This window comes from Anser brachyrhynchus (assembly GCF_964034855.1).
Source record: "Anser brachyrhynchus genome assembly, chromosome: 9".
NCBI lineage: Eukaryota > Metazoa > Chordata > Aves > Anseriformes > Anatidae > Anser > Anser brachyrhynchus.
The window spans coordinates 6,135,424-6,162,844 of NC_137703.1; the positions used below are offsets into that span (position 1 = coordinate 6,135,424).

Below are 27,421 nucleotides of genomic sequence, written 5' to 3' on the forward strand. Positions count from 1 at the left end.
GTATGTGCCCAGGTTCTAATTCACAGTAGTAATCAAACAATCACATGCTTGGGTTGCAAAACAAATTCTCAAAGTCAAAAGCACACTATGCATCACACTATGATCGATGCAACGCCTTTCTTAAGGCAAAGTTTACTTTACATAGTGATAAAGAATTACACATCTATAAGGAAAGACACAGTTGATGTTGAAGAAATATTTAAATACACCAAGAGGATAAGGAAAAAATTCGAGTAAATGAATTGAGGTTTATTTGTCATTCATGTCCTCCAACTTTGACAAGAAAGAAATCTGACTTGATTCTTCCTGTACTTCTATCAATTTCAAATCATAATATGTCAGCTTCATTTGTGTAGATGATTCTGTGATTCTGTAATTCTGTGAGGTACTTCTAAGGAAGACGAAGATGGTGGATTAATGTCCATAAACTAGGATTAGCATTTTGGCTGTACAATAACACAACATAAATTTTATTTAATGTGTCTTTAAGAATGTGAACTGAGTAGATGCGCTGCTGGCAATGAATAAAGATTCATGCCATCTGAATGAAGATCTATTTGTCTGTCTCATCTTGTCATGTAAATGTTTGAAAAAAAACATAGAGCAGATAATATGGCAATCTGGCAGCAATCCACACGCAGGTCTCCGAGTCTGTGGGTTCTGTGTCTGAGGAGGGCATTTCCATGCAGGGTGTGCTCCCCCTGGAACCATTTGGGTGGCAGACATGGGAGCATCACTGCCTTCGTGAGGCCTGGCAATCCCACAGCCACTGGCAATCAGTCAATGCTATTGGGAAAGCAGGGAATGAAGTATTTTGCATTTTATTTGAGTAGTCTTGCATTTTCCAATAGTATACTGAAATTAATACCTGGAAAATATAAATTTTTCAAGTTACACCTGAATAATGTCATTTGAGTATTTTGTTGACACCTGCTCAGAAGAAAAAATCAGTAATGCTTTTGTACAACAGCAAGTCTAGATTATAGATTTTGAGGAACTGATGATGAGTTAAACAAATCTGCTTGAGATTTCTTCCATGCATTGGTAGAAATCAGCAATGAACATTAGCAAGTCTGTGAAATTCCTCCTTTGTAAATCAGATTGGAATATTGCAGTCATTGCTGCCTTCGTTTGCCTGCACATGTTGGCAAAAAAATGTCCCCAGTAATTCTGAGTTCATATCAGGATTTGACCTCACTAGAGACGCTGAGTTTGATGTCAGGAATCAATCCAGGCTACCTCCTAATACCTGCTAGTTTGGTGTTTTGATACAGATTAGAATACTTGTTACTGTCATCTGAAATTCAGTAAAACCTACAGATTGAAATATACCATTGGTTGCATATGCTGCGGTAATATACAGGTTTTAATTGCATTTCTGAGAGAAAATACAAACTGAAACACTTGTCTCAGTGGAAATATAAAGTAGATTGCAACCTTGAATGAACTGCAAAGCAGCTAAATAGGAGATGTTTTTGGAAAATACAGAGATAGTAGTGTTTATGAATGTTGGGCGTATTGACATTATGCTGTAGTGCCTAGCATCTGCAATTATTATATTTATGGACAGATTTTCAAAGGGGAGTGCATGGTGTTTTAGGAGCTGGCCCAGCAGACCTATATCTGGGATTATCTTGGGTCTTGCTCAGGACCAGCTGCTTCGTGCACCAGCACAGCTTCTTATAGTTAGATTGCACTGTCACTGATGAGTCAATCAAATTCATCTCTCACACGACTAACTGTACACGTTAATTTGTGATAATAAGAAGCCATGGTAATTTATCCAGCCCTTGTAATTCATTGGGTTTTGTTGTTGTTGTTGTTTTGTGCTTTTTTTTTTAAATCTGATTTATCAAAATCTATTTCTTTGTCTCTGCAATATTTTTTTTGCAAGGGGAGTAGATAGAGATATACATTCCCCAAACATGACGATTCGGTTTGATTAAATTGTTCCTGTTTCTGGTGTTACTTGCAGTTGGGGAGTGTCAAATTTTGTGGTAAAGTTGGTAAAAATAATCCTGCCCCTGTATGCGGTGTTTTAACAGTGCTGTGCATGTTTTCTCGCCCACGCGGCATTCTGTGAAACAATCTGTTAGTTGTGAGCAAAATTCTCTGCTTTTGCAAATTAGAAACCAGATCCAGCCACCCAAAAATGACAGAGATTTCTCAACATCTTTAACAAGGAAGACACGAAGAGTTTTTTCGGGCTATGTAGACATGGGTGTACAGGTGCGTGTGTGGTACATGCATAATCAAGCTAAGAACCTTGTTCCAAGTAGGTGTTCGCATACTTCACAAGACTCTTAAAATACCAGACACAGAGCAGTGTATGGGGATATACCTGATATGCCAGGAAACAAATCCATATTATTAACTGCATAATAATCTTTATGGTTGACTTTACTGAAAGACCTTAAGGCATCGTGCATGTGATAAACATTTTTCATTACTGTAAATTAGATATTGCAAATATTTTTTTTTCAGAGATTAAACCTTTATTTTTTCCTTCCTTGTAGTTCTCATTAGTTTAGTATATGTATTTCAGTTATGGCCCTTTTTTTCCTTTTTTTTTTTTTTAGAGAAAGGACTTTTCTTGCCTCTTTTCTGGGACTGAAAGGAAGAAATACATATTGGGGAAAAAAAAATAAAAATGAAAAGATCAAAGATATGTATCCACAGCAGGCTGAATGAATACCTTTTCTATGGCCACTTCCAAGTACTCTGTATAAAGGCAACGTTTAACATTTTTGTTGCCATTTGTATGTTATTTACTTAAAGATTAAATGATATTTTTCTCTCTTCTAATCATGTGTAATGAGTATAACCCTATGTGTTCTTGGTTTTGCTAAGAACTAGCCCTCATCAGGTACTCAGTGCAGCCTCTTGAAGCTCCCAAGTTCATTCAGTAACATGTTCTGCTGAATTTTAATTTAGGGCAGCATCTGTATACAGCTCATATTTAAGGACTTTTAAATAGCAGACAGCTCATAAAATGTTGTCCTCAAGCTTTCCAGAATTACTTTTTTTTTTTAAAAAAAAAAGAAACAAAAAAACAAACCCACACAAAAGAAATAACCCTAAATGCTGATATTAATTCACAGTGTAGTTTAGTGCCCGATATTAAATGTTAAGTGCTAGCAGTGAATCTTTGGAGACAGCGTCATATTTTGTAGTCTAAGTACATTCAAGTAGCACAAGGTCTTTCAACACAATTAGTACAGAATATTGAGCCCAACTAGAAATATGGGATTCGTCATTAAATTCAGAGGCTGCTTTATCTCCGTGAGTCTAATCATGTGTGCAGAAGACTAATTGTTAATGGCATAGGCTTTATTGCTCTTAGCTTTCCTCTATTTTAAATGGAATGGTCTGCTTTGTGAGAAATAATTAGGTTTTATTGTTCTACCTGTATTGAGTCTTGTTGATAATCTTATGGTTTTACCAATTCAGATTCAGAGAGCAATTAGCGGTAGTGTAGGTGTTTGCTTTTAAATCACAAAGTATTGTTACTCTTCTTCCTTTTTTTTCTTTACATTCTTTTTTTTATTATTTTCTTGTGACAATAATAAATGTAGGATCTCTAACTTTTAATGGGAAAATGCCAATAATTAACAAATGAAAAAAACATTACAAAAATGGGTTTGCAATAGGTACATTCAAGAATTTTCTGTTGTTGGCACATGCTTTAGCGACTTGTAGGGTGCTTCATCTGTGCCTTTGAAAACAGAAAATGCAAAGCCTCACAATTTTCAGTGATTTACAAACTCATAGTTTGACCTTGCTTTTTTGGTTGGGTGACTTACGGTTACACGTAAGGATTAATTAGCCTTCTGGTACTTGCTCACGTAGAAGAAGGATTTGCTTATCTGTCTCAAGGGTCATTCGTTCTGTCTCAAAGGCTCCGGAGCAGCCCCTCTCATGTTTTTTTCAGGTTTAGCAAATCTCATTGTTAACATAAGCTGTGGTTTTATATGAAACCAAGGGACTGTGTGTCAGTGACATGTAACAGATCTGTTGCTTGGAGCTTCAGAGCTTGGCTTTTTTGGCATAAGTATCAAGTCTCACCTTGTTCACTCATACATCTCAATGATTTTAGAATGAGATTCTTGTATTGATGCTCAGTAGGGAAAAATAACAATATGACTGAGAAGTCACTATGAGATGCGTTTCTCTGTGTGCAGGATGGGCAGTTTTGTATCGTTTGTTCAGGTCTGCATTTCATGTTTCCAAACATATCTCCCATGGGTTGCCAAGGGTGTCTGTCAGCGCTGCAGTGTGTGCACTCGCCACTGTCAGTGCCCTCTCAATAGGATAGCTCTAAAATGCCAGGAAAATACATAATATAAGACATTTTTTCCTTCTTGTACCAAGGCAAATTCTTTAAGAATTTTTGTTTACCCTGTATTAGTAGGTCCAGACACCGACCTAGTGATATCCGAAACTAATTCACCAACTCTTGAGTACATTTTTATTTAGATGTTGTTTCATGCTAAAGACAGAACAGTACAAATACTTACAGGAGTAATTTAAGAAACAACTCTAAAAGGGGTTGTTCAGTTGTTAGACCTGATGTTAGATTTACCTTATTATAATGACTATGCTGTATCTCAGATCTTGGCATCTATTTACAAATACTTTCATTAAGTTACAGCTTTCCCAGGAAGACAGGGAGCAGTCAAATATTACAGCTAGAGCTGTTTGTAAAGAGATTGGGTTCGATCACGTGAAGTGGAGACTAAGAAATATCTGACTCTAAGTGTGCAGGAGTGTTCTTTGAAATCCTTTGCTGAGCCCAAATGGGCTCATACTTATTTCTCCAGTCTTGGGAAGAAGTCCTTGTTTTCCTAAAATGCTGCTTTATGCGTATGACATAGATTCATCTCAGACCCAAGGCTCATGGGGATCCTCAAGAAAAGCGATGTTTGCCTACATCTCTGTAGCAGTCCCACCCAGCTGAAGCATGGTTGATGTGATGACTGGACAGAATACAATGGCCAAATCAGGACTTGTGAAGTTTATACAATATTTCAGTAGATAGAGCACTCATCCAGGCTTGCAAGACTGAAACTCTGGGCTCACTGTAGCCTCAGGGAGATCATATTCATACCTTCCATTTCCCACTGGAGTGCCTGAGGTATTCAGCATGGAGAGCATTGTCCATTCCAGTTAAATCTCTGCCATTCTGCTAAAAACCCCCTCAAGTGAGCTGGGCTGAACAGACACAGTCTGTCTGCAGTTCAGTCACTGAGGCAGGCGCCTGGGTCAGCAGAGATCCAGGCCAAATTCTTCACCCCAGTATGGTGTACACTGCTATTAAGTGACATGCTCCATGAACCATCCCCAGAAAAGGCATCGGCACCCAAACCCCTCTTTCTTGCTTGTTGTAAGTAGGTGCTTTAACCCCCAGATCACACACCTCTTTGGTTCTAGTTAATTTGAACATTTGAGATGTTTTTCACACAGTCATGGAGTATAGAGAGTGCTTCTGGCCAGAGCAAGTGGCTGGAGCTCTACAAAATGGGTAAATGATGGGAGTTTGAATTCTCTCATGCTGAGAATGGTGTGGAACATTTACCTCTTTCTCTCAGTAGTGTACAGAAGAAAAGTGACATGTATCGCTTCCTTCTATTATGCTTTTTTACAGGAATGACCCTCACTCACTTTTTTGAAAAGAATGATTTAGGTGCATAAATGTAATGGTAGGGGATTATTTTGGGACCGGCTGTAGCAATTTAAGAGGTAACCACCGTGCTGCCTTTTTGTCTCGTTACCTTTTCCCTGCGAGTGATTGCTGCCTCCAAAGCAGCCATTCTTACTCCCTGTCGATCCGGAGACAGCCGGGGTAGCCTGAACCGGCATTAAAGGTGATTTACGCTAATCTGTTTGACTTGGTATTGAACTGGTCTTGAAACATTCACCCAAGCTGATAACGGGGCTCTGCTTTGTGAATGGCAGCATCTAACAGGGACTATCACACCGACAGCACGGAGCCCATCTGCCGGCTCCCGAAATCGCAGCGGGTGCCAGTGCTGTGAATCCTCCTCCGGTGCCGGCAGCCCCGAGTGAGGCACCTGCACCCTGCAGTGGGCTTTATGGTGTTCTCATCTCCTCGGCAGTCTCCATTAGCTTTTCTAGGTAGTTTTTGGGAATCCCACCCAGAGTGCCCGATTTCCCCATGTGTGCTTACAGAAGACATTTCTTGGAGGCCACGGGTTGGGTTTGGAAGTCAGGTGCTCAAAAGTTAGGTAATCACATGGAGAGAGTGGATGTGGCAAGGTCTTTGTGTGCATTTAAGTCCTTCTTTTCTTTTCTTTTCTTTTCTTTTCTTTTCTTTTCTTTTCTTTTCTTTTCTTTTCTTTTCTTTTCTTTTCTTTTCTTTTCTTTTCTTTTCTTTTCTTTTCTTTTCTTTTCTTTTCTTTTCTTTTCTTTTCTTTTCTTTTCTTTTCTTTTCTTTTCTTTTCTTTTCTTTTCTTTTCTTTTCTTTTCTTTTCTTTTCTTTTCTTTTCTTTTCTTTTCTTTTCTTTTCTTTTCTTTATTTATGACATTTATCAGACAATATTTAGTAAAAGAAATGAGGAAAAAAATGACCAAACAAATAGGGTCGTTTTATCCCACCAATATGATAGAATAGTTAAATTAATGGCTAAATCTAATTAGGAAATGAAAAATTACAGCTTGTCTGCTGCCAATACTAAAGCCAATGGACTGTGAGATAGAGCTATGGTTACACTCCAATATTATCTCACCATTGTTGAACCTTAAGGTGGCTTTGCTGCCTGCACTTGGAAATAAAATAATCCTAGCAATTATGGTTTGTAATTTGTGAGTGGTTTGAAATGTAGTGGCTTTTACTATAATAAATGGATTATCGTATGTTGACAAAGTACAGGTTTAATTAACAGTGACAGATAAAGCTCTTGCATTTAGAAGCTGTTTATATTAAAAATTACCTGATAAAAGGTGTTTTGTTTTTTTTTTTTTAGCATTCTAAGTACTCGGTTGTGCATTACCATCTTGATCTGCTACCATATGTATTCATCATTGCATGGATGTGACTTGGAATTGCAGCAAGTTTTTCTGAGACATTAGACTGTCATAATAACTGATAGATCAATGGCTTGATTTACATATTTATTACAGAGAAACTGCTTGTTTTCATCAACATAACTTACATTTTACGCATCCTTTGTCTAAAGTTAATTTGAAAATATTAATTTTCCAGTGACAGCTCAGTGCTCTTCCTGTTTAATCACTTAATTTCCCTTCTACCTGAGAATGACATTCAGTGAAATGAATGAGAAATGATAACTTCAGGATGCCATTGTCCTTACTGACTAAGAGCAAACTGTCAGCCCAGGAGAGGTCTGGGTAGTTGTACAAAATATGTCAATCACAGAAGCAAAAGTTAATTACTTTACATTTTTTTTCTTTGCATGAAAACATTACTTTAAAAAATATTTTCTTTAAATATTAATCTTCTTTAGACTAAATATATACATATATTTAGAAAAAAAAATCATCCAAAAATGCAAAAACTTGTGCCATCTGTCAGAACTACAACTATCGTTCCCCTCTGCACATTTGGTTTTTGGCATCATATTAAGCATCATCTGGATGACTGTGTCTTAATCCTTCAATGACAGGACGTTGCAAAGAGGCACTATTGATGGATTGCAGGGAAAATACTCACTGAAGTATTTTCATGAATAATAAAAAAAAAAAAAGTGGTGGCATTTCTCTGTTTTTGTTAATTCCCTAGTTTTCATTAATTTTATCTATCTCTGCAGTTTGAGGTAGTAAAGATGCAGAAATATATTATAATATATATTTATATGGTACAAATAGGTAGAGAAGAAGGAGATGAATGGCAGGGAATGGCTTACGGCTTTCCATACTGTTGCACTTTGTACGATAGAGCTGAACAGACAAGATAGTGAGAAAAAGAAAAAAAAAAAAAAAAGAAAAGAATTCAAATGAGGAGACAGTAAGAAATTGAAGAGGGTGAAAGAGTGCAACAAAGAGCAATGCACAAGAACAGCAGTGTACAGGTATGGACAGCAGTCCTGGTGGTGGCCGTGGGTCAGTCAAAGCACCAGCAGTGTTAGCAGGTGCTTAACCCCTAGGTAACACACTCGGACCTTTTAGAAATTAGGAAAGATCTGTACAGTCATCTTGCATTTCCATCACTGTTTGTGCCTTTACAGATTCCTCCCATCAGGGCTCTTTCTTAATGCATTTTTTGGTAGCCTTGCTTTAAAATAGCGCTATCGTCTGCCCGCTGAATCCTGTATCAACACTGGGTGCTCAGCCTATTGCCTCAGGGTATCTCCATCACCATCTCCTTCCTCCTTCCGTGCAAACCACGTGTAGCATTGCTGCTGCTAGTGAGGATTTTACCGATGTGAACACAACACCTATTTTGTTTAGCAAATGGATTTTAAGAATGAAAACAGGATTTTGTTCATTTTGTTTTCATATGCCATCCATTTAGCAGATCCATCAGCTGCCTGCTGATAGGGACAGTGGACATGATTGTAGCCTCCGGCCTGTTACTAACTTTAGTTTGGTGAAGGTTCAACCTAGTTCACTTATTTGGCTTGCCTCTGTTGCATGACTAAAGAGCTAAGGGAAAAATGCTTAGAGTCCCAGCATCTGTTAATTTCAGCTATTTAAAGTGCAAATGCAAATCATAGGAAAAGATTTTAAAACCATTTTCTTAGAGGATTTCCTCCTCTTACTGCTTGTGTCTATATGGAAAATGATTAAAATTATTTTAAAATTCCAAGTTACAAAGCAGCCATTAGAAGATATTTTTGAGTCAACAATTATCCTAACACGTATAATGCAGTAATGCGCTCCCCTGCTGGCAACGTTCAGTGGTGAGCTCGGAAATGCCTGTGAGGTATCCTTCTTCCTGTTAGACAAAACCCTGACAGCTGCATTACATCGCTGTATGACATGGATGCTGAAGTCCCCATGAAAATGCATTACCTCCGTAGTTTCTAGAACTGAAGCGGTTTGGTCGGTGTTGTAAAACGTAGATGTTCCTTTATTCTTATTACATATTTTAAAATATTATCTTAAAGTACTCCCTAATAGTTTTTATAATTTTGCCTTGGTTTAAAAAAAAACAATGTCTTTGAGTACAAGTAGATGAAATCCCTTGATAACTAGGGTAGTTACAGAGATTTTCAATTACTAATCTACACGTTCACTGACTTTTCATTTATATCTTTCCTCTAAAATGAAGTTGTATTGCAGGATGAGGTAGATGCATCTTCTGTTTTGGCTTCTCTTCATGTTCTCAAGAATTTGTTGTTCCTTTGGGTGCTTTTGCTGTTGCCTCTCTGATATCCTTTTTTTTTTTAAAAAAAAAAATAAATTGTTCCATACTGTGAGAACAATAATACATGCCACAATTGCATTCCCCTTATCCCCAAGGCTAACCACTATCTTTCACTAAATATGTTTGTTTTGGATATGTATTCATATTTGTGTGTGTATTCCTAAACACATACTCACAAATATACATATATATTATGGGCTCGTGTCCACATAAAACTATAATGTTGCACTATAACATTATACAGGAATACAAACACATGACAACACCCTCCACGGTACATTATTGGAAGTCAAAGAAATTGAAGAAATTGCAACATACACGTTTTCAAAATGAATGTTATAGATCTGCATGTGTCTGAATATTTTGCAACCGGAGGAGTTCCACACTAAGCCAAATAAACTAATTACAAAAGTCGGAGGATAAAAAAAAATTCAAATTTGCACTGCTGCCAAACTGATGTGGCCAATAAAAACCTAAAAATTTTGGGGGCTGAATTCAGGGATTGTGTGAATAACACCTTGTTATAGCCCAATCTTTTCAAAATTTACTAATGCACTTTCAAGCATGTTTTTCAATTAGCTAAATATCACAGCTGCATCTTACACATCGGGAAGTCGGCGTTAGCTCAGCCTCCATGCTGAGAGGCCAGAGGACTTTTCTGTACAAGGCAAGGGAAACCAACACGAAGCTTTAAGGCGAGACAGTTGATTGCCTTTTTTCATTCGCTACCATCCTTCTTTCTTTTTGGACATGTAAATAACCCCAATTTACATTAAAAATGCATGCAGATAATTTTGACTTCTGTTTATGTCACCATTAAATGTGACCCTTTGTGATTTACAGTTGCAGTTTTAATCTTGAATTAATGTGGCTGCTTGCAATTATTTATCTTTTTAATTAAAAAAAAAAAAAGGAGGAAAGAGAGGCCTCCTGCATTTCTGTCTTGCTGTACAAATGTTTCTACACTGGTTTTGAAGTAAACATCTCGCTGTGGTGATTGGGACTGGAAGACAGAAGAGCGAATGTAATTGCTCAGTTTGTTATGCGGTTGCAAGACTGGGAGAGGGCATGGCCCTGGGAAAAAATTACAGCTTTCTACCTCAGTTGCAGAAGAAGAAATTCATAGAAACACAAAGCTTCAGGATGTAGTCTTCTTTTGTAGAATTATTTTTAGCCTCACTTCTTTTGTAGAGATACACTACCTATTTTATTTTACCGTATTTACAGTGTGCAGTTATGATTGTCTTTAAAAAGCTGTGGGGTGTGAAATAGAAATATATATGTATTTTACATTAAAGGGTTCAAAACTGCTTTTCCTGGGGAACGTCAGTGATGCCAAAGAATATCAGTGTCCTTGTGACACTGCTACGCTAAAAATTTACTTTTCATTCATTTTCTATGCCTCTGTATTTGAAATCTTGATAAAGGTTGAAAGTTTAGAGGTGACTGATACAATTATGAATGCAGCGACTGTTTAGTTAATTGGCAGCACTTTGAATAAAGGTACCATTTATAAATTATTCATTGATATGTATTTCATGATTAATAGGTGGAGCTCGGTTCTTCAGCTCCCTGAAAAGCATATTAGTAAATTCGTAACAGATGCTGCTCTAACAAATTGTTATAAAACACATTAAAATGTGCAGATATAACTGAAGCAATATATATCATTTCACTGTTATTCAGTGTCACTATTTTCTTATATCATTTCTCACATCAGTATAACACTGAATATAGTAGTTTTTTTTTAATTTTAATTTAATTTAATTTTATTTTATTTTCTTATGAATAGTATGGGGAATAAATCCAAATTCTTTTTGTGAAATGCTAGCTGCATTAAAATCAGCAGTGAAACTTCCCTTGTTGTCACTGTGTTCAAGATTCAAATTTCAGTGTTGTAAATTGGTATGGAAGCCTTCATTCACCCCCCAAAAAGGTTCATAGATTGAACAGCAATGTTATAGTTAATGTGTACTAAAGTTACTTCTGTATTGCTACTCCCAAGTCATTCTCATGAAGAAAAAGATTACTTATTTTAAGTTTTCAGCGGAAGTTCAAGTCTCAGTTGTGTTCATTCACAATCTTCCTCCTGTGAAATAATTTCCTATGAAGAAACATCCTTTATGGGTCTCCGAAGTCCCTACAGGCCGCTGAGCTCCGTTTCTTATTGCTCTTCCATCAACAGGGCTGATGGTGGGCAATATTTTCTGCTGTCTGCCTCCATCCTTTGTCTCACAGTCACTCAAGTCTGTTGTTGTTTTCTCTGGAGGGGTCTAACCCCACAGCTGTGTGTGCTGTACTCTTTTGCAGTATCCCAGTGAGTCGCTCCATGAGTAGACGAGTACAGTGCATGGATGAGAGCAGGACTGAGGTCTTGGTTTGGAAAGTGTCATTACTGTGCTTAAAATCTGCCTGAACGCTTTGAGAAGTCAGAAGCCAATGTTTGCTAATTTGGATTATTTTCGCATGAATCTTCAGTTATCAAGGGTACTGAATTAACCTGCTACCAGAATGTGAAGATGTTGCAGGTCAAATAGTTACACTATTTATATGGACTAAAGTCCTGATCACCTCGTTTTAGTCTCTCCTGTGAATACCCAACATCTCTTTTCCTGAATTCTTTAATATAAACATTTTTTCTTAGCCATGTTTAGCGTGAAGGGGACTGCTCCTATACCAAAACTGAAGACAAGGTTTTAGCTGGGTCTCAGTTTTTTTCTCCTACCCATATTATCAGTTGTAATAAAACTTTCCTTGCAGACCTTATTTCACTTCTATCCTCAGATAGTCCCAAGTAAAGCAACAATAATATTGCATCCAGGGAAAGAGAACGGTGACCCTTTTTCACTTTTATGGCACTTTGCTGTGCCAACACACAAGCACATACATATATATGTGCATATATATGCACACTTATATATGTTTATGTGGTGGCCAAGTGGAAATGCAGAGATTTCTGTAAGTCTGGGTCTCTTGTCTGAAAAGTGCTAGTGTTGCTTCTGTGAGTGCATTGGTATGGCACATGGTCAAATACAAGTCATTTTCAACTGCGTTAGTGAAAAAAAACGCCTTTTTTTTTTTTTTTTTCCAGCAACACGGAAAAGAGTGCCCAGCAAATGGCTGAAGCTGTGTGTCTGGGTGGTGTAGACATACTTTTCTCCAAATGCTACTGCTGCTATCTGAAAATCTCAGGGTATCTGCACATCTATATTTTAGAGATTTTAATTTCCCACTTCTATGAGGTTTTATTTTTTAGTGATTTCCAGTGCTCTGCTTACAAGTAGAAATTACTATTTATTTTTTCACCTAAACACGCTGCAAAGCTGTTCAGGGATTTGAAACAAACCATGTCCTCTCCTTTTCTCACATCACCACCTGAAATAAACTTCCTAGCACTTAACGGCACTGGGCCTTCCACCTGCACATCACTGTTCTCATCTGCCTGTGCCCCCAGCTGAGGGCCATTCAGCCCTCCCATGCCTGTTACTGCAGGTATCGCTCATTAGGGTTAGCGCATAAATAAGTTGATTTGCACAAGGGAGCCTGGTTTGCACCTTCCTGTTGCTAGCAGCGTTAACTGGACCTGGGAGCACAGAATTATACAGCTCTGCTTTCCTAAAGCTGGCTAATTTGCAGGATGGATAGGAATATCCTACATACTACTTCTGGACAGGTTGGTGGGTGTGTGGAGGGCTTGGGAGGTGCTGGGCAGAACTGGTTGGAATAATGTTTAATGGCAGTAGGGGTGGTGTTGAATGGAGAGGGAGAAAGGGGAATTTATGTCTGTTTTCATAACTTTTTAGGGATGTCTGTGCTCTAGTACTCTAAAATAACAACCCTGAGCTTTTCATTACTTCTGAGCCCATCTGTGCAAAATGTGCCTCCACCTCCACTTTATTTAATACTTCCCAGATTCTGCATCTGCTGGAAATACTTAGCTCTGCCTAATCAGGGAACATGAAAATTATTACGTTAATGGGGAAAAATAAGAATTTTTACTGTTGATGGGTACAAAGGTTTTCTGAGAGCTTTACAATATGGGCACAAGATTAATTAAATTTGGGTTATTTGTTAATCATCCATTTTAATTGGGATTTTTTGCTTGTCCTGTCCTTTGCCTGCCTGCAACTCCCAGATGAGTAATTGCTACGTATCTTTAGAAGGATATCATAGCAACCAAAGCACAGGGAAGGCAATAAATGGGAGAGTCTACAGTCCAGCAGTTTATTTTAGCAGACGTTAATCAATGAAACTGCAGTTCGATCGTAGAGCCTGAATTCATTTCTTGTATTTGATTTTCCCTCCAGCTACCATCACAACTTACTTTTTATTAAATGACTTCTTATGAGCGGATGACTTCAACCTCTTTTCAGGCCCATCTCTTCACTGCATTATTGTGGACTGTAGGTTAAACAAAACCTACTGACAGAAGTAAATTTAAGCAGTCTAATTCTATTTTGTGATGCCACGGTAACTCTTATGGTTACCAAGTACCTCCATGTATTAGCTAAATTTGATATCATCTAGTCTAAGTGTTAATTTTTTCCCTTGTATGGGTCTATAAAAGGTCTCAAAATAATGAAAAATATCCCTGGCAACATAGGAGTAATGAAAGTCTTTTTCCAGCACTGAAAGGCACAATTTTTTAATCTGCAGTATTCTCTTACCTGCCTTCCTTCTCAAAGGAATTGTATCTTTTGCTTCCTATGATTCATGGAGCCACAAGGTTGCAGAAATAGTCAGCTGGGTCTGTATTATTTGTGTTAGTTGATCAAACTTCAGAGTAACCTGCCACTTTGAGGTGGTTCTTCTAATTCTTTTGCTAGACCAACCGCCAACAAGATATTTTTTATCCTGCTACAAGGTGACTGATAAAAGTGCTCTCTACATGGAACTGATAAGAAATGAATAATCTCTCAGACAAAATATATGGTCTTTGCAAGAGACAGGATTATCACTTGTGTGAAGTACTAATACTGAGGAATGCAATTGATTGAGGAGAACAAAGTTGTGAAACAGCAGTAAGTAGTATAAGGGCTCTTCTACCCTGAACCTACAGGAAGCTGTTAGGAAATGGAGAACAGCATTAGAAAAACATAGATCTTGACTAGACTTGTTAGGAGGGTTTCTCAGGAATGTATCTTGCGTGCTGCTTTTGAGAATTAAATTATATTCAGAGTGAGGAAAAGGGATAGTTGTCAAATAGGTGTCAAGTATGTTCAATGAAATTCTTTGAGTCATGTGCCAAGTAATACAAGGATCTCCTGTGTGTATTTATATGGAAGCTTTAAAAGTATGGCACCTGAGCCCAGGTGGGGACAAGCCCTACACTTCCTCCCTCACCTGAGCAGTGATGGAGGAAGTGTAGAAGACTTCCCTGCTGAAGGGGGTTTAAAAAAAAAGCAAGTAGGAATAAGCTTGCTGGAGCAACAAGTTAGGACCCTGGTGTGGCTGTTGGTGGTTGTCTTCTCTGAATGTTGAGGTGCACATATCTTTATTGGTTGTAGGACAGCACCAGAGAAGCAAAGCAGTGAACGTGAGCAACTCAACATATGAGCTTTGTAAGCAAATCCAATAACATAAAAGCTTCTAATAGTTCTTGTGTTTTAAAACTTGGCTTTAGTCAAATGCATATTTTAGCAATAATACATTGATAGAGATTCATCCTCATCAGAGATGCCCTTTGAGTACCATTTACATAAATACATCCAAAATTCTTTTTAGTTTGTACAGGCTTTGTCCATCCCTATTAAACTGCTGTAATCACACTTTACTTCTTGCTTTCTGACCAATTTAGAAGCAGCGGCATACTAAAGTCAAAGCTCTGGCATCGTTCTAAAAATGTTTATAACTTCTGTTTACTGAAAAATGAAGAGGGAGCTCTGCAGTAAGAATATATCTTTTTTGAATTAAAAGAAAAATGCTAGACTCACACATGTTGCATAAAAGCAGTTTCACTGCCCTTGTGTTGCTTTCAAGATGCAAGGAAAGTTTAAAGCGGATAGCAGCTAATGTACAATAGCAGAGGACAGGAAGTACAATTTGTTGCATAGATCACTTATTCCTCTTAGCTTCTTTACATAAAAAAGACTTCCTAAATGTGCTGAGAAATCTAGTAGGGTTTTAAAAATGTGAAAAATCATAGGAATTCTTGAAATAGCTATCTTCTACATGATTATTCTTTGTAAGCACATGCCTGCTAACATCACATAATTATTGGGACTATATTATGAGAAGGGAGAGCAAATTAGTGGGGTTCAAGATTATATGACCCAATTCCATTCTCTCCAGTTTGGACGTTTTTAAGCATCTTCATCACTGCAGACTCTGTTTTCCTGCAAAACAGTAAGCAGTGTGACCTGCCCATGTGAGGCACGATTCTCTTAGAAGAGAAACTGAGATTTTAAGGAATTAAGATGTTTATTTTTCTTTTGTTATGGTGTGTAGCATTCAAACAGATCTCATCTAAGAGATGTGGTAGTGAGGTCTAAAGTATTTCTTGGATGCCATGACAGTTCACAGCCACTCCTTGTTCCGCAAAGCTAGTCTGTCCCCTGCACAGGTGTTGTCTGAAATGGATTTCTTGGTCTCAGACTTCCTGGTGATGGTTTAGATACTGTGGGCTGTTAAACAGTTGGGAGGTGAAAAAAACACACCTAGCTGTGAGCATGCTATTGACCTGAAAATGTTCCTGGTAGAAGTAAATTGAGAAACTATGCCAGGCATCAGGAAGGAATCATGGAGAACTTGGGAGTGTAGACTAAATGGACTGTCCTACATGTCCTTACTTAAACAAGCAGTGATGACTGAAGGCTGGTAAGTGTTGCATTTACTAGTCAGGGTGGTGTCCCTCCCGCTTGGGTTCAGTTTGTCAGCTGCTTTTCCTCTATAAACTCATCCATACCAGCCTGCTCCCAGAAGACCCACGTGGGATTTTTTGGCAGTGCTGTCTGATTCTGTGACTTGTCTGCATAAGCCACCTCTAAGTAACATCATTTAAAAATCACTTTTCCCATGTGGGGAAAGACTGGTGCTTAATTCCTATGCACACTGCTCAGAAGCTGTTGCAAAATAAAGTTAAATGAAGAGGGCCATAAGTACTTGCTATGCTCCATTTACCTGGGAGAAATGCATCTCATTTATAAGAGCCCATAGTTGCAGGAGTTGAACTTGGGCAACTCAACCTTCCAGTTCTCTCACAATAGCGCAGCAGACAATTCTCTTCCTTTAGCTGCAGCAAATACTCGACTAAGTTGATTGCCTGTCCTCTTCTTCCTTTCTTTCCATGGTATTTTGTCCTCTCCTTCCACTCCCAACCTAGCTGTTCCTTGGTACGTGCACAAAAAAAAATGGTAGTTCTGTTCAACAGTATTCAAAGATTCAAGGTATGCCTTAATGTTTTTTTTTTGTGGCCGGTACTGAGGGAATGCAATACTCTTACTGCACATGGTGACTTATGCTATGCCAATTGCAAATGTCAAATCATAGCCATGTTTTCTTTTCTTTGCTGACCAAGCTCTCCTTTTGCATCTTAGAAGTGTTTTGTGATTACTTGCAGTTTTAAGAGACTCAGTTCTCTACAACTTGAGCATATTCCCACAAAACTTCCTTAATATAAAGGTTTATTGGCTTACACGCTATCACTTTGGTTCTTGGTTTGTGTTTGTAGGATCATTATGAATACAGTCAGTGCAACAGATGTTTTCATTTCCAGAAGAAAATGTTTTCTGTTCGGTACGTGGTTTAATAGCTTCTGACTCCTTTATGAAACTCTGCAGGGAAAGAGGAGTTTATATTAACAGGTAGAGTAGCTGTATTGGACATTAAGATATGACCTCCAGAAACAACAACAAAAATCATTTCAGCTAATTTAAGTGCCTGAAGAAGCTAAAGCTCGAACTTGACTATCCATGTTCTTAAATAACAAAATGCAAATCTGCAAACAGCTTCCCACAAGTTCTTCTTTGGAAGTAGATAGCCTGGGTTCACATTTATTCTCTAAACTGTACTAGCTAGGAACATAAGCTGTGTAGGTGTTAAGGAAAAAAAAAACAACAACAGATTACATTACAAAGCAAGATGCGCACTGTTTGAATGCATCAATAATTCCCTTTTTCTTCTGTTTCAGCAGAGCTGAAAAGGATGCATATGTATTCTACAATTTAGATTTGTACTGTTGGACAGATGTACATTAATAAAAAAACCTTTTCTTAATGCGCACATGGACAAACCAGATTGTACAAAAATAACTGGGCTAATTAAATTTGAGTAAATGTTTTAATTTCTTTCAAACACACTTTCTACCTGCATCAGCCTTAATCATTTTGAGATACCGGAAAGAAAGCAAAATAGCTGACTACTTTACGTCAAGGGAATTATTTTTTTTCCATCCCTTTAACATTTTTTCATGTTAAAATATGTCCTGGTCAATCAAAGTCATCTTGTCTTAACTCTTTCTTCAGGTCTTCCTAAATACAAATTCAGTTCTTTATATGCACGCGCATGAACATAATTTGAGGATAATGACAGACTTGGCAAACAGATTTAATTTCTAATGCTTAGTAATGAGCAATTTGGTTTCAATAATGAACAATTACCTGTCAATTTCACTCTTATGCAGATCATAGGTACTTAGCTTGCCTTGTGTTCTTGATCAAGTGAATTTGGCATTCAGTCTTGTAAAGTGTAAACTTTGCCTTCACCCATTGCATTATAAATGACAATATTCTCCTCTTAGTGGTGTATTTTTCCTTTTTGTCTTGCTGCTCTTAGTATCTGGTACTGAATTCATAGCATGCTCAGAACATGTATTGATTTCAAGAAATACTGTATCAGATACCCATTTATATGTGCTATCATCTGTCTTTTTTTCTTACAAAGTGTCTCTACCTGCCTATCTTTTCAATTTGTACAGTATCTTTATTTGCATCAATATTACCCAACCAGCACTTCACAGCTAGACATCTTTGTTTGCATCAGTCCTATTCCACTAATAGCATTATAATTCATAGTTTTCTCAATATTTATGGCTAATAATAATTACCTGAGTTCCGTTCTGCATATGGGAGGTTTCCAGCTCTTGTTAGTGACTTTTCAAATGTTGTGAATCATGTTGTTAGAGTTCAATAAATACGGGCAAAATGGAATTATATTAACTTGGGCTTCCTTCTCAAGAAAACAAGATCTTCTGTTAAGTAACTGCAGTAGTAGGGATGTAAATTGTTTAGATTGCTTGGGTTGAATGCTTGCCTGTTAGCGGAAGTTTGCCATTTTCTTCTTCAGAGCTGCGATTTCCTTTATTGCCCCCATGCATTGTTTTCCTTCCTTACATCTTGCTGTTCTCTTCCTCTCCAAAAGCTGCTGCTAGCTCTCTAGCTCTGTTGATATTCATATCAGAATACCCACAGCTCGTCTCTAACTTGCCATTTTTTTCAAGACCAGGGTTCTCACTGATCACTATGCTGCACAATGTATTGTATGCTTTAGCAAAGGGCTAGAGTATTTAAGAAATGCTGCTTTTGAGAAAACAAATGTGTTATGCACAAATAGGTATCTTTTAAAAGTCACTTGGATTTCTGGGAAATATTGGTAAACCTTGTGTGGGATCCTTTGAAGAGACAAAGGCCTCGGCTTCCATGCAGAGAAAAGATACTTATTGACCTCCATGAAGTTTCATGGTCTTAGTTCGGGCTTACATGGCTGTCTTCAGACTGTTTTAAATCACTGTTCCTAGAATATTCTTTTAATTTTTTTCCCCATCCTGGGTAGATGGAAGAACACAAACCAAACCAAAATATATTCTGTTGCTGTGGAAAAACAAACTAAATAAAAGTTCTGCCATCATAGCTCAGCACTTGTTTGGATGAGAGGGTTTTGTATACTGAACAACTATATGAAATGTTTCAGCATGAATGAATGCTTCACATCATGGTAGTGCATGGATGAAAAAGAAAACAAACAAAAACAAACAAAACCCAACACATGTGAGTACAGAATGAAGACATGCAGCACCTTGTCTGAAAAGTGCTGCAGAAAGGGACTGCTCCTTTGGGGTCTGAGGACTGGGATTTTCAAAGGAGCTACACACTCCAAATCATAGATTTTTGGATGCATTTTTATGCCTGTTTATGAATTTCATTTCCATTTTAATACTGATGATGTTGATATATGTATATATGAAAAACTCTCCACCCTTAACTACTTCTCCATGGAACTGTTACTATCTCCAGGAGCATTTTTACAAAGAAATCTTATAAAACAATCTTCACGTTTTCCATTCTACTATGTAATACATTAAATCTCAGGAGATATTAAATGTGTCTGTGGGAGAATGCCATGTTCCCTGCATAATTTAACCAGCATTATTACTCAGTAGCCTTCTTAAAGGAATGACAATTTCAAAGCTCTTTCTTGTTCTATGTTCTGTGATGTGGTGCTTTCCCACATCCTTTGGTAACTAAATATAAAAAAAAAATCTTCAATCTTGAAACAGCATTACTGTGGACTGTGGCAGCACAAACTAGACAAGGAGAGATTAAATTAGAGATTATATCTGGCTCTTCAGTTAAGAAGTTACTGACAAGAAAAATGCATAGTGATGGAAGGTTTTTCTAAGTTTTCCTTTATTTAGTGGAAGCTTGTAGAGATGATTATACTAATGAAAGATGATGGGTAAACCTTAAGTATCACAGTTGTCTGTTAATTATTCCTATTTTTCAGTTAATCCTTACTAAATTAACTATGGCAGCATTCAAGGTGCTAAAAAATCTTGAGAATCTGAAAAGCTATACGCAGCTACCTGACAATCTTATTTCTCTCCCACCCTCAGAGTACTCATAGAACAAAAAATACTGAACTTTTTCCCTTTCACTGTTATTTTTGATCCACTTCTAGTGGACATGGCAGTAGTGTATGGAGTTCTGCATGCCAGAGCTTATGCACTCAGTTCTGTGTGGATTTTATGCATTTATCTGTATTTGAGAGACAGACTAGAAGGTATTAGGCTGTGAGATGAATAATCTGCTTAAGTGATAAAGTACTGGTAAGCGGTATTGAAAGCAATGAATGTGTTTCTTTGATGGCCATTTTCTATGTGGCCTGAATAATATTGCTAAGGACTGGCAGACTGGTGTTTTGGGCTCAGAAATTCTTCTGTTTCGTAGGGGAATTTTCTCATATGATGTCACAACCATTTTGTGTGTGATTGAACGATTTCATGTTGACAACTTTTCTAACTATGAAGGAAGACAGTAGTTCAGGTTGTTATTTCATGTTTCTGTGGGAGTTGCTGCCTGAGGTTTAATTTTAATTTTTGAAACTTAATTTATGGTAAAGAGATTCATCAAAAAACAGTTCTTATACTAAGGCTTACAAATGAGGGAGAAAAATATTAAGGTGGGGTTTACATAATGGAGGAGTTGCTGTCTGAGCAAAATACTTCATTTGTGGGAACTTCAGGGAAAAATGTAGAGATGGATTAGAGAAAAAAAAATAAACTTGGCATTGTTGCTGAGTAATGGGTGAAGATGCATTGGCAAATTAGGGACCACACTCTTTACTGAGGAAATCAGTACAATTCCATGCAAATAGAACTTCATTGGGATCAGCTGCAAATCTGGCCACCCTTGTTTGTTCCTCAGTCTGTTGCAAACTAGGTAAAAATCCAGTACGGTCACTGGTGTTACACTGCACAAGTGATAATTGAACAATAATCTAAGTAAGTGGTAGTGAAGTTACAGATGGCCCAGAGCATAGCAATAAGCAGCTTGTGCTTTAAATAAAGAATTGGGTGAATTAGACATTAATAAAACCTGAACTATCTAGAAGGATTCTTTAGTCTATTGGATAAGTATGTTCAATTTTAAATCTTCTCTGTATTTGGTATAATAGATTTTGTATGGGTTCTAGACCTTGGTGTAAAAGTATTAAGTACTAAAAGAGTAGTGCTGTTACTAGGGATGTTAACAAGCACAGGAGTTTTATGCAGCTGGATAACGTTTGTTCTCCATTACTCTCCTCTGCTACTCTTTTGTGTGACTAAGTTTGCAATTGTGTGTCCTTAAGTGTGTCTCAATGATTTGAACAGTGATGAAGGTGCTATTGTAAGGAGTATGTGGGAGTATTCATCTACAGGAACATTTAAAAATATATATATACGCACCATCTGGTGCAATGAGGTGTGTTTCAAAGGCAAAATATTTGCTCTTTAGAAGTGTTTCAGAGTTGAGGACGATGTCGTCTTTGGAGAAGACAATTTGGCAGTTTCTAGAAAGGATTGGTCATTTGGACTAAGAAGGAAACACAACTGGGATATGGGTATTTTATAGTTCATTTTTGGAACCCTTTCCATTAAAAAGCAAATCTTTTAAAGTACCTGTTCAGGAACTTGAAGAGTAGAATCATTAAAATTTCATACAAATGTAATACCATTTATCTACACCTTCTTGATATTCATACAACCAAGAGCTATGCTAGCTGCCATAGAAGAGTTGAGCTGATTACGTTTTTATGCGGTCTTTTCTAAGCTAAAGAAGTTTTCAGTCAGGATAGTCCCCATTCATTGTTTCTTGGTATGCATTATCGCATTAGTCATGTATTTTTATTCCAGTTTACTAGACAATTAGGATTCCCCTATGTAAAGGCTTTTTGTTCAGAACTCTGTAAAATATTGTATATTAAACCTTATGACTGTTTTTCCTAAATTACTGAGAAAAGTACTATGAAAATGTATGGGGCCAAGAACAGATGTTTAAAGACCCCTAGTAGGCAGCACCTTTAATGAGCGATGAGTATGTAACAACTTCTAGAGTTGTCAGCTTGGCATAGTAATGTGCACATTTAGATGTGCCACTTAAATTCTGTGTAGTGCTATTTTTTATTAGAACATTGTGTGCTTCAACATTAAATGTCTCTGTTTTTTGTCAACTAAAGCTGATGGCAAACTTTCTTTTTGGAGAAGACTTAAAAACATGTTTATAAAACCAAGGTGAATTATTTTTCCCCCAGTTCATTTTTTTTTGCTCACTTGGCAGCTGCTTGCTGTTTTTCTCAGGATCAAAATCAAGCTAATGACTTGCAGGTAAAGAATTCATTTGGTTTACAGTTAGCTATTTTTGCCCAAAGTGTCCTTTATTAGTCTTCTGAAATTTCTGCAATATTTAAAGATGTATTAGAAATGAGATAATGTAAAAACTGAATGAAAGCATTTGCTCATTTTAAAATCCGCCATTAGATGATGACTGATTTTTCCTTAATTACTGTAGGGATTAAACCCCCACTAAATTAACTTTGTAATATATCCATATCTTCTGTTTTTTACAGATATAAACAGGCATGCTTATTGAAGAATAATTTTTATGCATCTTTATCGATATTTTAAAAATTCTAACACAGTAATGGATGTATGCTTCACTGAGATTCAATTTCTTTATTATTGCACCTAACTCTGTTTGCCACAGTTCTTTTTATTAATGCTTTCAGCTATCTTAAATTTCAGATTTTATGCAATGTAATCAGTTTTTTCTTACCCTTTTAGAGATTACTTTTTATAGTGCAACTTCTACTTTTCTTTTTTATTCAGAATGACTTTAAAACAGTCTTGAATAATCTTGGAACATGGGTGTGGATTTTTCTGGAGGAATTATTTACTTTTATAGATATCTTATTAGGAGTAAGTTGTGGGTTACATAGCAAATGGCAGTGATCACTTGCACTTTCTCTAAAGATGTTGTAGAGATGGTGTTTAACGGCAGTGTAAGATAACTAGCATATGTCCTCCAGACTTATATTACCTTGGATAATGTATTTTTCTTCTCTTTATCATACATGTTAAATTCTGCTCTTTGATCTAATATGGTGCTCTGTAACAAACGTTAATGATTGCTGCTGTCAGATAGGACTTTAATCCATTCCAGGGCCTGGATGTCTGATGTGTGAATAATTTGATGCAATACCACTTTCTTTCCCCAGCTCTTGCTAGGCATGCTGTTCTTCCTGACTGGATGTATTTAGAGACTTTAAACACTCCAGTCATATGAATCCTCCCACCAGATTTCGATGATTCTGATTTTGTCTACTTTTTCCTCACATGGAAGCATTTAAATGTTCCTCTTATTTTTGTATGGACTTCTGGCACTGGGCTGAAGACAACCGATCACTTTGTATTTATCCCCTGATGATTTGATTCATTGCAGGGTGACACCCACAGTACAAGGTCTGCATTTGACTATAAGCATCTCAATTTAACCTCTCAATGTCCTTGTGTTTTATGGAAAGACTAATGCTCTCTGAATTAGTACAACTAGTCAGTCATCTGGGGGGATTATGTGTCCTTCAGTTGGAAGGTGGATTTCTGCAGCTAAAACACTTCCATTTGCTCCAAGGTGATGTAAACATTTGTCCCAGCCCTCCAAGTTGTTCCTTGTCCATGATCCTGGTGCTGTGTGGGGACTCAGGGCGGCTGAAGCCCTTCTCCCTCACCAGGCCACAAAATGGCTGCTGCGGCCTTGCCTGTGGTTGTGCTGGTGACTTGGCTGTCCTCAGCCCCTCTTTTCATTGCAGAAACTTTTTCATTGCAGAGCTCCTGCTTTTTATTATCCCAGTAAGTTTTGATTCCTTTATGGAAGGATACGGTTAAATGATGTAAACACCTATTCCATTTTTTCATACTTAAAATGTATTTTCAAGGCCAGGTTGGATGGGGCCTTAAGCAGCCTGGTTTAGTGGGAGGCATCCCTGCCCACGGCAGGGGGTTGGAAGTGGAGGGCTTTAAGGTCCCCATCCCAAACCATTGTATGATTCTATTTTATTAATAGAACTTATTTCAGTGAAGTCTCCTGGGTGTCTACAGGGCTTTGCATATCTCTACTACAGGCTGAGGAACACTACCAAAAAATAAAAAAACAACAATAACAAAACCACCAAACAAATCACTAAAACTCTGCAAAACTTCTACTCTGTATCTAGAACAAAAATGTGTTTGCTATAATTGGGTGCAGGATTTGACCCATACTCCATTCTCCATTAAATTGTGATAGCTTCTCCACTCTACGTCATAAATCTGTTGATTATATTTCTTTGAAAAGGAATTACTGCTTCAGTCAGACATTAATCTCTCATCAGGTTTTATTATCTTCCTTATTTACACTGCTACTTGGATTATAAAGAGCGGTTAAATAGCGTGAATTAGCAGTTTGTCAAATTTAAGTTTTCACAGCCTAATAATTTTCAGGGTGAGCGGACTTCTGCTCAGCTTTTCACTTTCCTTAGAAAGACATTTTATTTTAATTACGTCCTGTAAACAACAGAAAAGGAGAAGAGGGGAGGGGAAAAAAAAAGCGGTGGCCTTTTGCCAGGGACGAGTTTTCCCGGCCAAGGGACAAACCCGTGGCAGCAGCGCCCGGCGGGCGCGGGGCCCTCATTGCCTCCCACCTCACGTCGGCGGCAACCGAGGCGCTGCTGCGGGCCCTGCTCGGTTGCCAGGGCGACGCCGGCCCTGTCAGCCGCAGCTAGTGCTGGTACTCGGAGGCTGTGCCTGCAAATGCTGCAAAATGCTGCAGAGTTGATTTCTAATAGGGATTTATAGGCGGAGATGTGTAACAGAATGTAAGAGTCGTCATATAGGGCACCAGTGTGCGTGGGGAAAAACACAAACGCGTCTGCACTGCTTCAAGTTGTTGCTGTGGGTGCTACCCCAGGTGTGCCAGCCATAGTGTCACACAGGGGGAGCCTGAGCTGAGGGGAAAAGATAGCCTGTACAATTTTATGCCCATATATATATACATATAAACTTCCTCCTGTAAAATGGAAACAGGAAAGAAACAATTGCTTTAAGTTAGGTGAATCATGTTGGTGCATTGGCCTGTCTCTCCTTCTGCAAATCTCTGAACTCAGATAACATCTGAGATACGGTTTCTAGAGATTACTCAGAATGGAGAAATATATCAATGATACTTTCCTGAAGTGTTTGCGTGTAGTGGCAGAGTATGCAGGTTAATGCCCATCCAGGATCATAGGTCCTGTGGGTATGTTTTCCTCCCCCTGCTGCCCAGTTAGTACTGGTTTTGTTTTCAAAACAAAGAGCTACTTTTGAGATGGCTTTTAGCCCTCTGGAGAACAAATTAGCTGTTCAAACAAGTGTGTTTTCCATTCAGTTGCTAAATTGCAATTCCTATCTGGTGACAGGAAAGAACCTTTTTACCACTGGCAGTGGTAAAGCTTGTTAAATGCTGATGGTTAAAATCTCACTTCTTCCACCTTAACTCAGCCACCTGTAGGTCTGGGAGCCCTTGAAGGAGTAGTTTGTAATGCTCAGCATTACAAGACAAGCTTCTAATGGGCCCTTGGCTGTGTTTGACTGTCTCTTTACCTCATCTCCCATGTACAGAGACTTTGCTGTGAAATCCCTTGTCCTTGTTTGATGGCTTTGTTGGAGTCTATTCCTGTTTCTGCCCCAGCAGCTCCCTGTGGTAGGGACGCAGCATCTTTGTGCTTGGGGTCAGCTGGAGCAATGCACAGCTCCTTCAGTGCTGTTTTACAGTAATGTAAAACTGTCTGGTTAAAACCTGGTGTTGCGCTTGGTTGCCTTTGTCAGCTTGTCTTGGAAGTGCCACAAGTGTTGGATTTAGCTGTATAATAAAGACATGGAACTAATGTTTATTTTCTCATTGAAGAGAGGAGCTTGCCACTACTTCATTCTGTGACTGAGGAAAAAGAGCTCCCATTTCTGGCTTTAGTTTTCTCAGTGAGTTCTGAAACAGATTTGCAGTGCAGTAAATTGAAAAACTGGCTTCAGAGGCTTCATACTCACCTGTTTGTGCAAAAACATACAGTCTGCATAGGCTGAAGGAGACAAGAAAAGCATTGTTATGGCAGTTTTGGTGCAGGCTGCCTCCAGAGGCAGAACTGAGCTGGTACGAGGCTTGGGAGCAGATCTCCCTTAGAAAACTAAGCTGGACCTTTCAGCTGCAGGTTGTGCTGGTGATCTCTGGTTGGAAGCTGCTGTCACGCAGTTATGTTCAGGTTTCTCTGTTTCTGCTTCAGTGTGGGCTGTCAAAAAGCCCAGATCCCATGCTGGATAAACAACTGGATGGATTTGTCCTAAAGCAGGCACCAAAACTTTTGTTTATGGGCTGGCTGTCAACAAATTGCTGAGATAAGTTGGTTGACACTAGAGTTTCTGTTCTGGAGATCAGTTGCACTACTGACAATGACAGTTCTTGCCTCAGTTCTCATCTGCCCCATAAATGGCTGTCTTTACATTCTCAGATTGTTTATTTTACCATCTTACATAAATTGCTGTAATCACCATCATTTGTTCATATTACTCTTGAAATGTGCCATATATCATGAAGCGTACTTCTTAACACAGAGCATGTCTGAGGGAGTCTGTAACCAGTGCAAGGCTCTGCCCTTGTGAATCTGATTGCTGTACTGGGATGCAACAATCTTCCTTAACAAGGATAAGGTTCATGAATTTGAGCGGTGTATGGGAGTGTACGTAGTGTAGTAACACTATTACAATTGTTAGCATACTTGTATATGAGCAACATCAGAGAAAATACTTTAAATAGCTGAGGGTTTAGCATTGATGAGGCATAAATGATGTCTCTTATATCATCAGGGTCTCAACTTAAACTCTTCTGTGAAATATCCACTTTGTCCTGCTTTCGTTTATACATCTTGAGCTGCTGGGTATTTTTTTAGTAATTATAAGCATGCTTGTATTGTTTTTGCCTTCTGTTTATACTTCCCAAAGTAAAATAGAACAAAGTCTAGGGAAGAGTAAATAATACTTGGTGCATATCAGCAGTATGGAAGAGGTGCACGTATACCTCCCTGGAATGGGTGATATCTCAGTAGCAAATAGAACAACTGCCAGCTACAAGTGAAGAGGCAGAAATTAGAGAGCAACTGCAGAAAAATCACTGAAATTAAGGACCTGCTCGTTTAGTGTGATTGGAGCATGTAAATATTAACTCTAATGATGACAACACGTAAATTGGAGTGCTCAATAAAATTTGAACACATGAAACTGAAGTGCCACAACCTGCTTTATTGATCATTTTTAGTCATCTG

The 27,421-nt window shown here is 38.0% G+C and overlaps 1 protein-coding gene across 11 annotated transcripts in view; it reads left to right on the top strand.

The window, feature by feature from the left end:
* Positions 1-27,421, top strand: part of NLGN1 (neuroligin 1) — a 375,670-nt gene that overhangs the window by 116,938 nt on the left and 231,311 nt on the right. The window contains exon 1 of one of the 11 annotated variants that reach the window (XM_080604249.1): positions 12,241-13,019. The exons of the other annotated variants lie outside the window; for them this stretch is intronic. The gene's annotated coding sequence lies outside the window, so the exon portion shown is untranslated. Of the gene's footprint in view, positions 1-12,240; positions 13,020-27,421 lie in introns of those variants that run through there. 11 annotated transcript variants of the gene reach the window in all.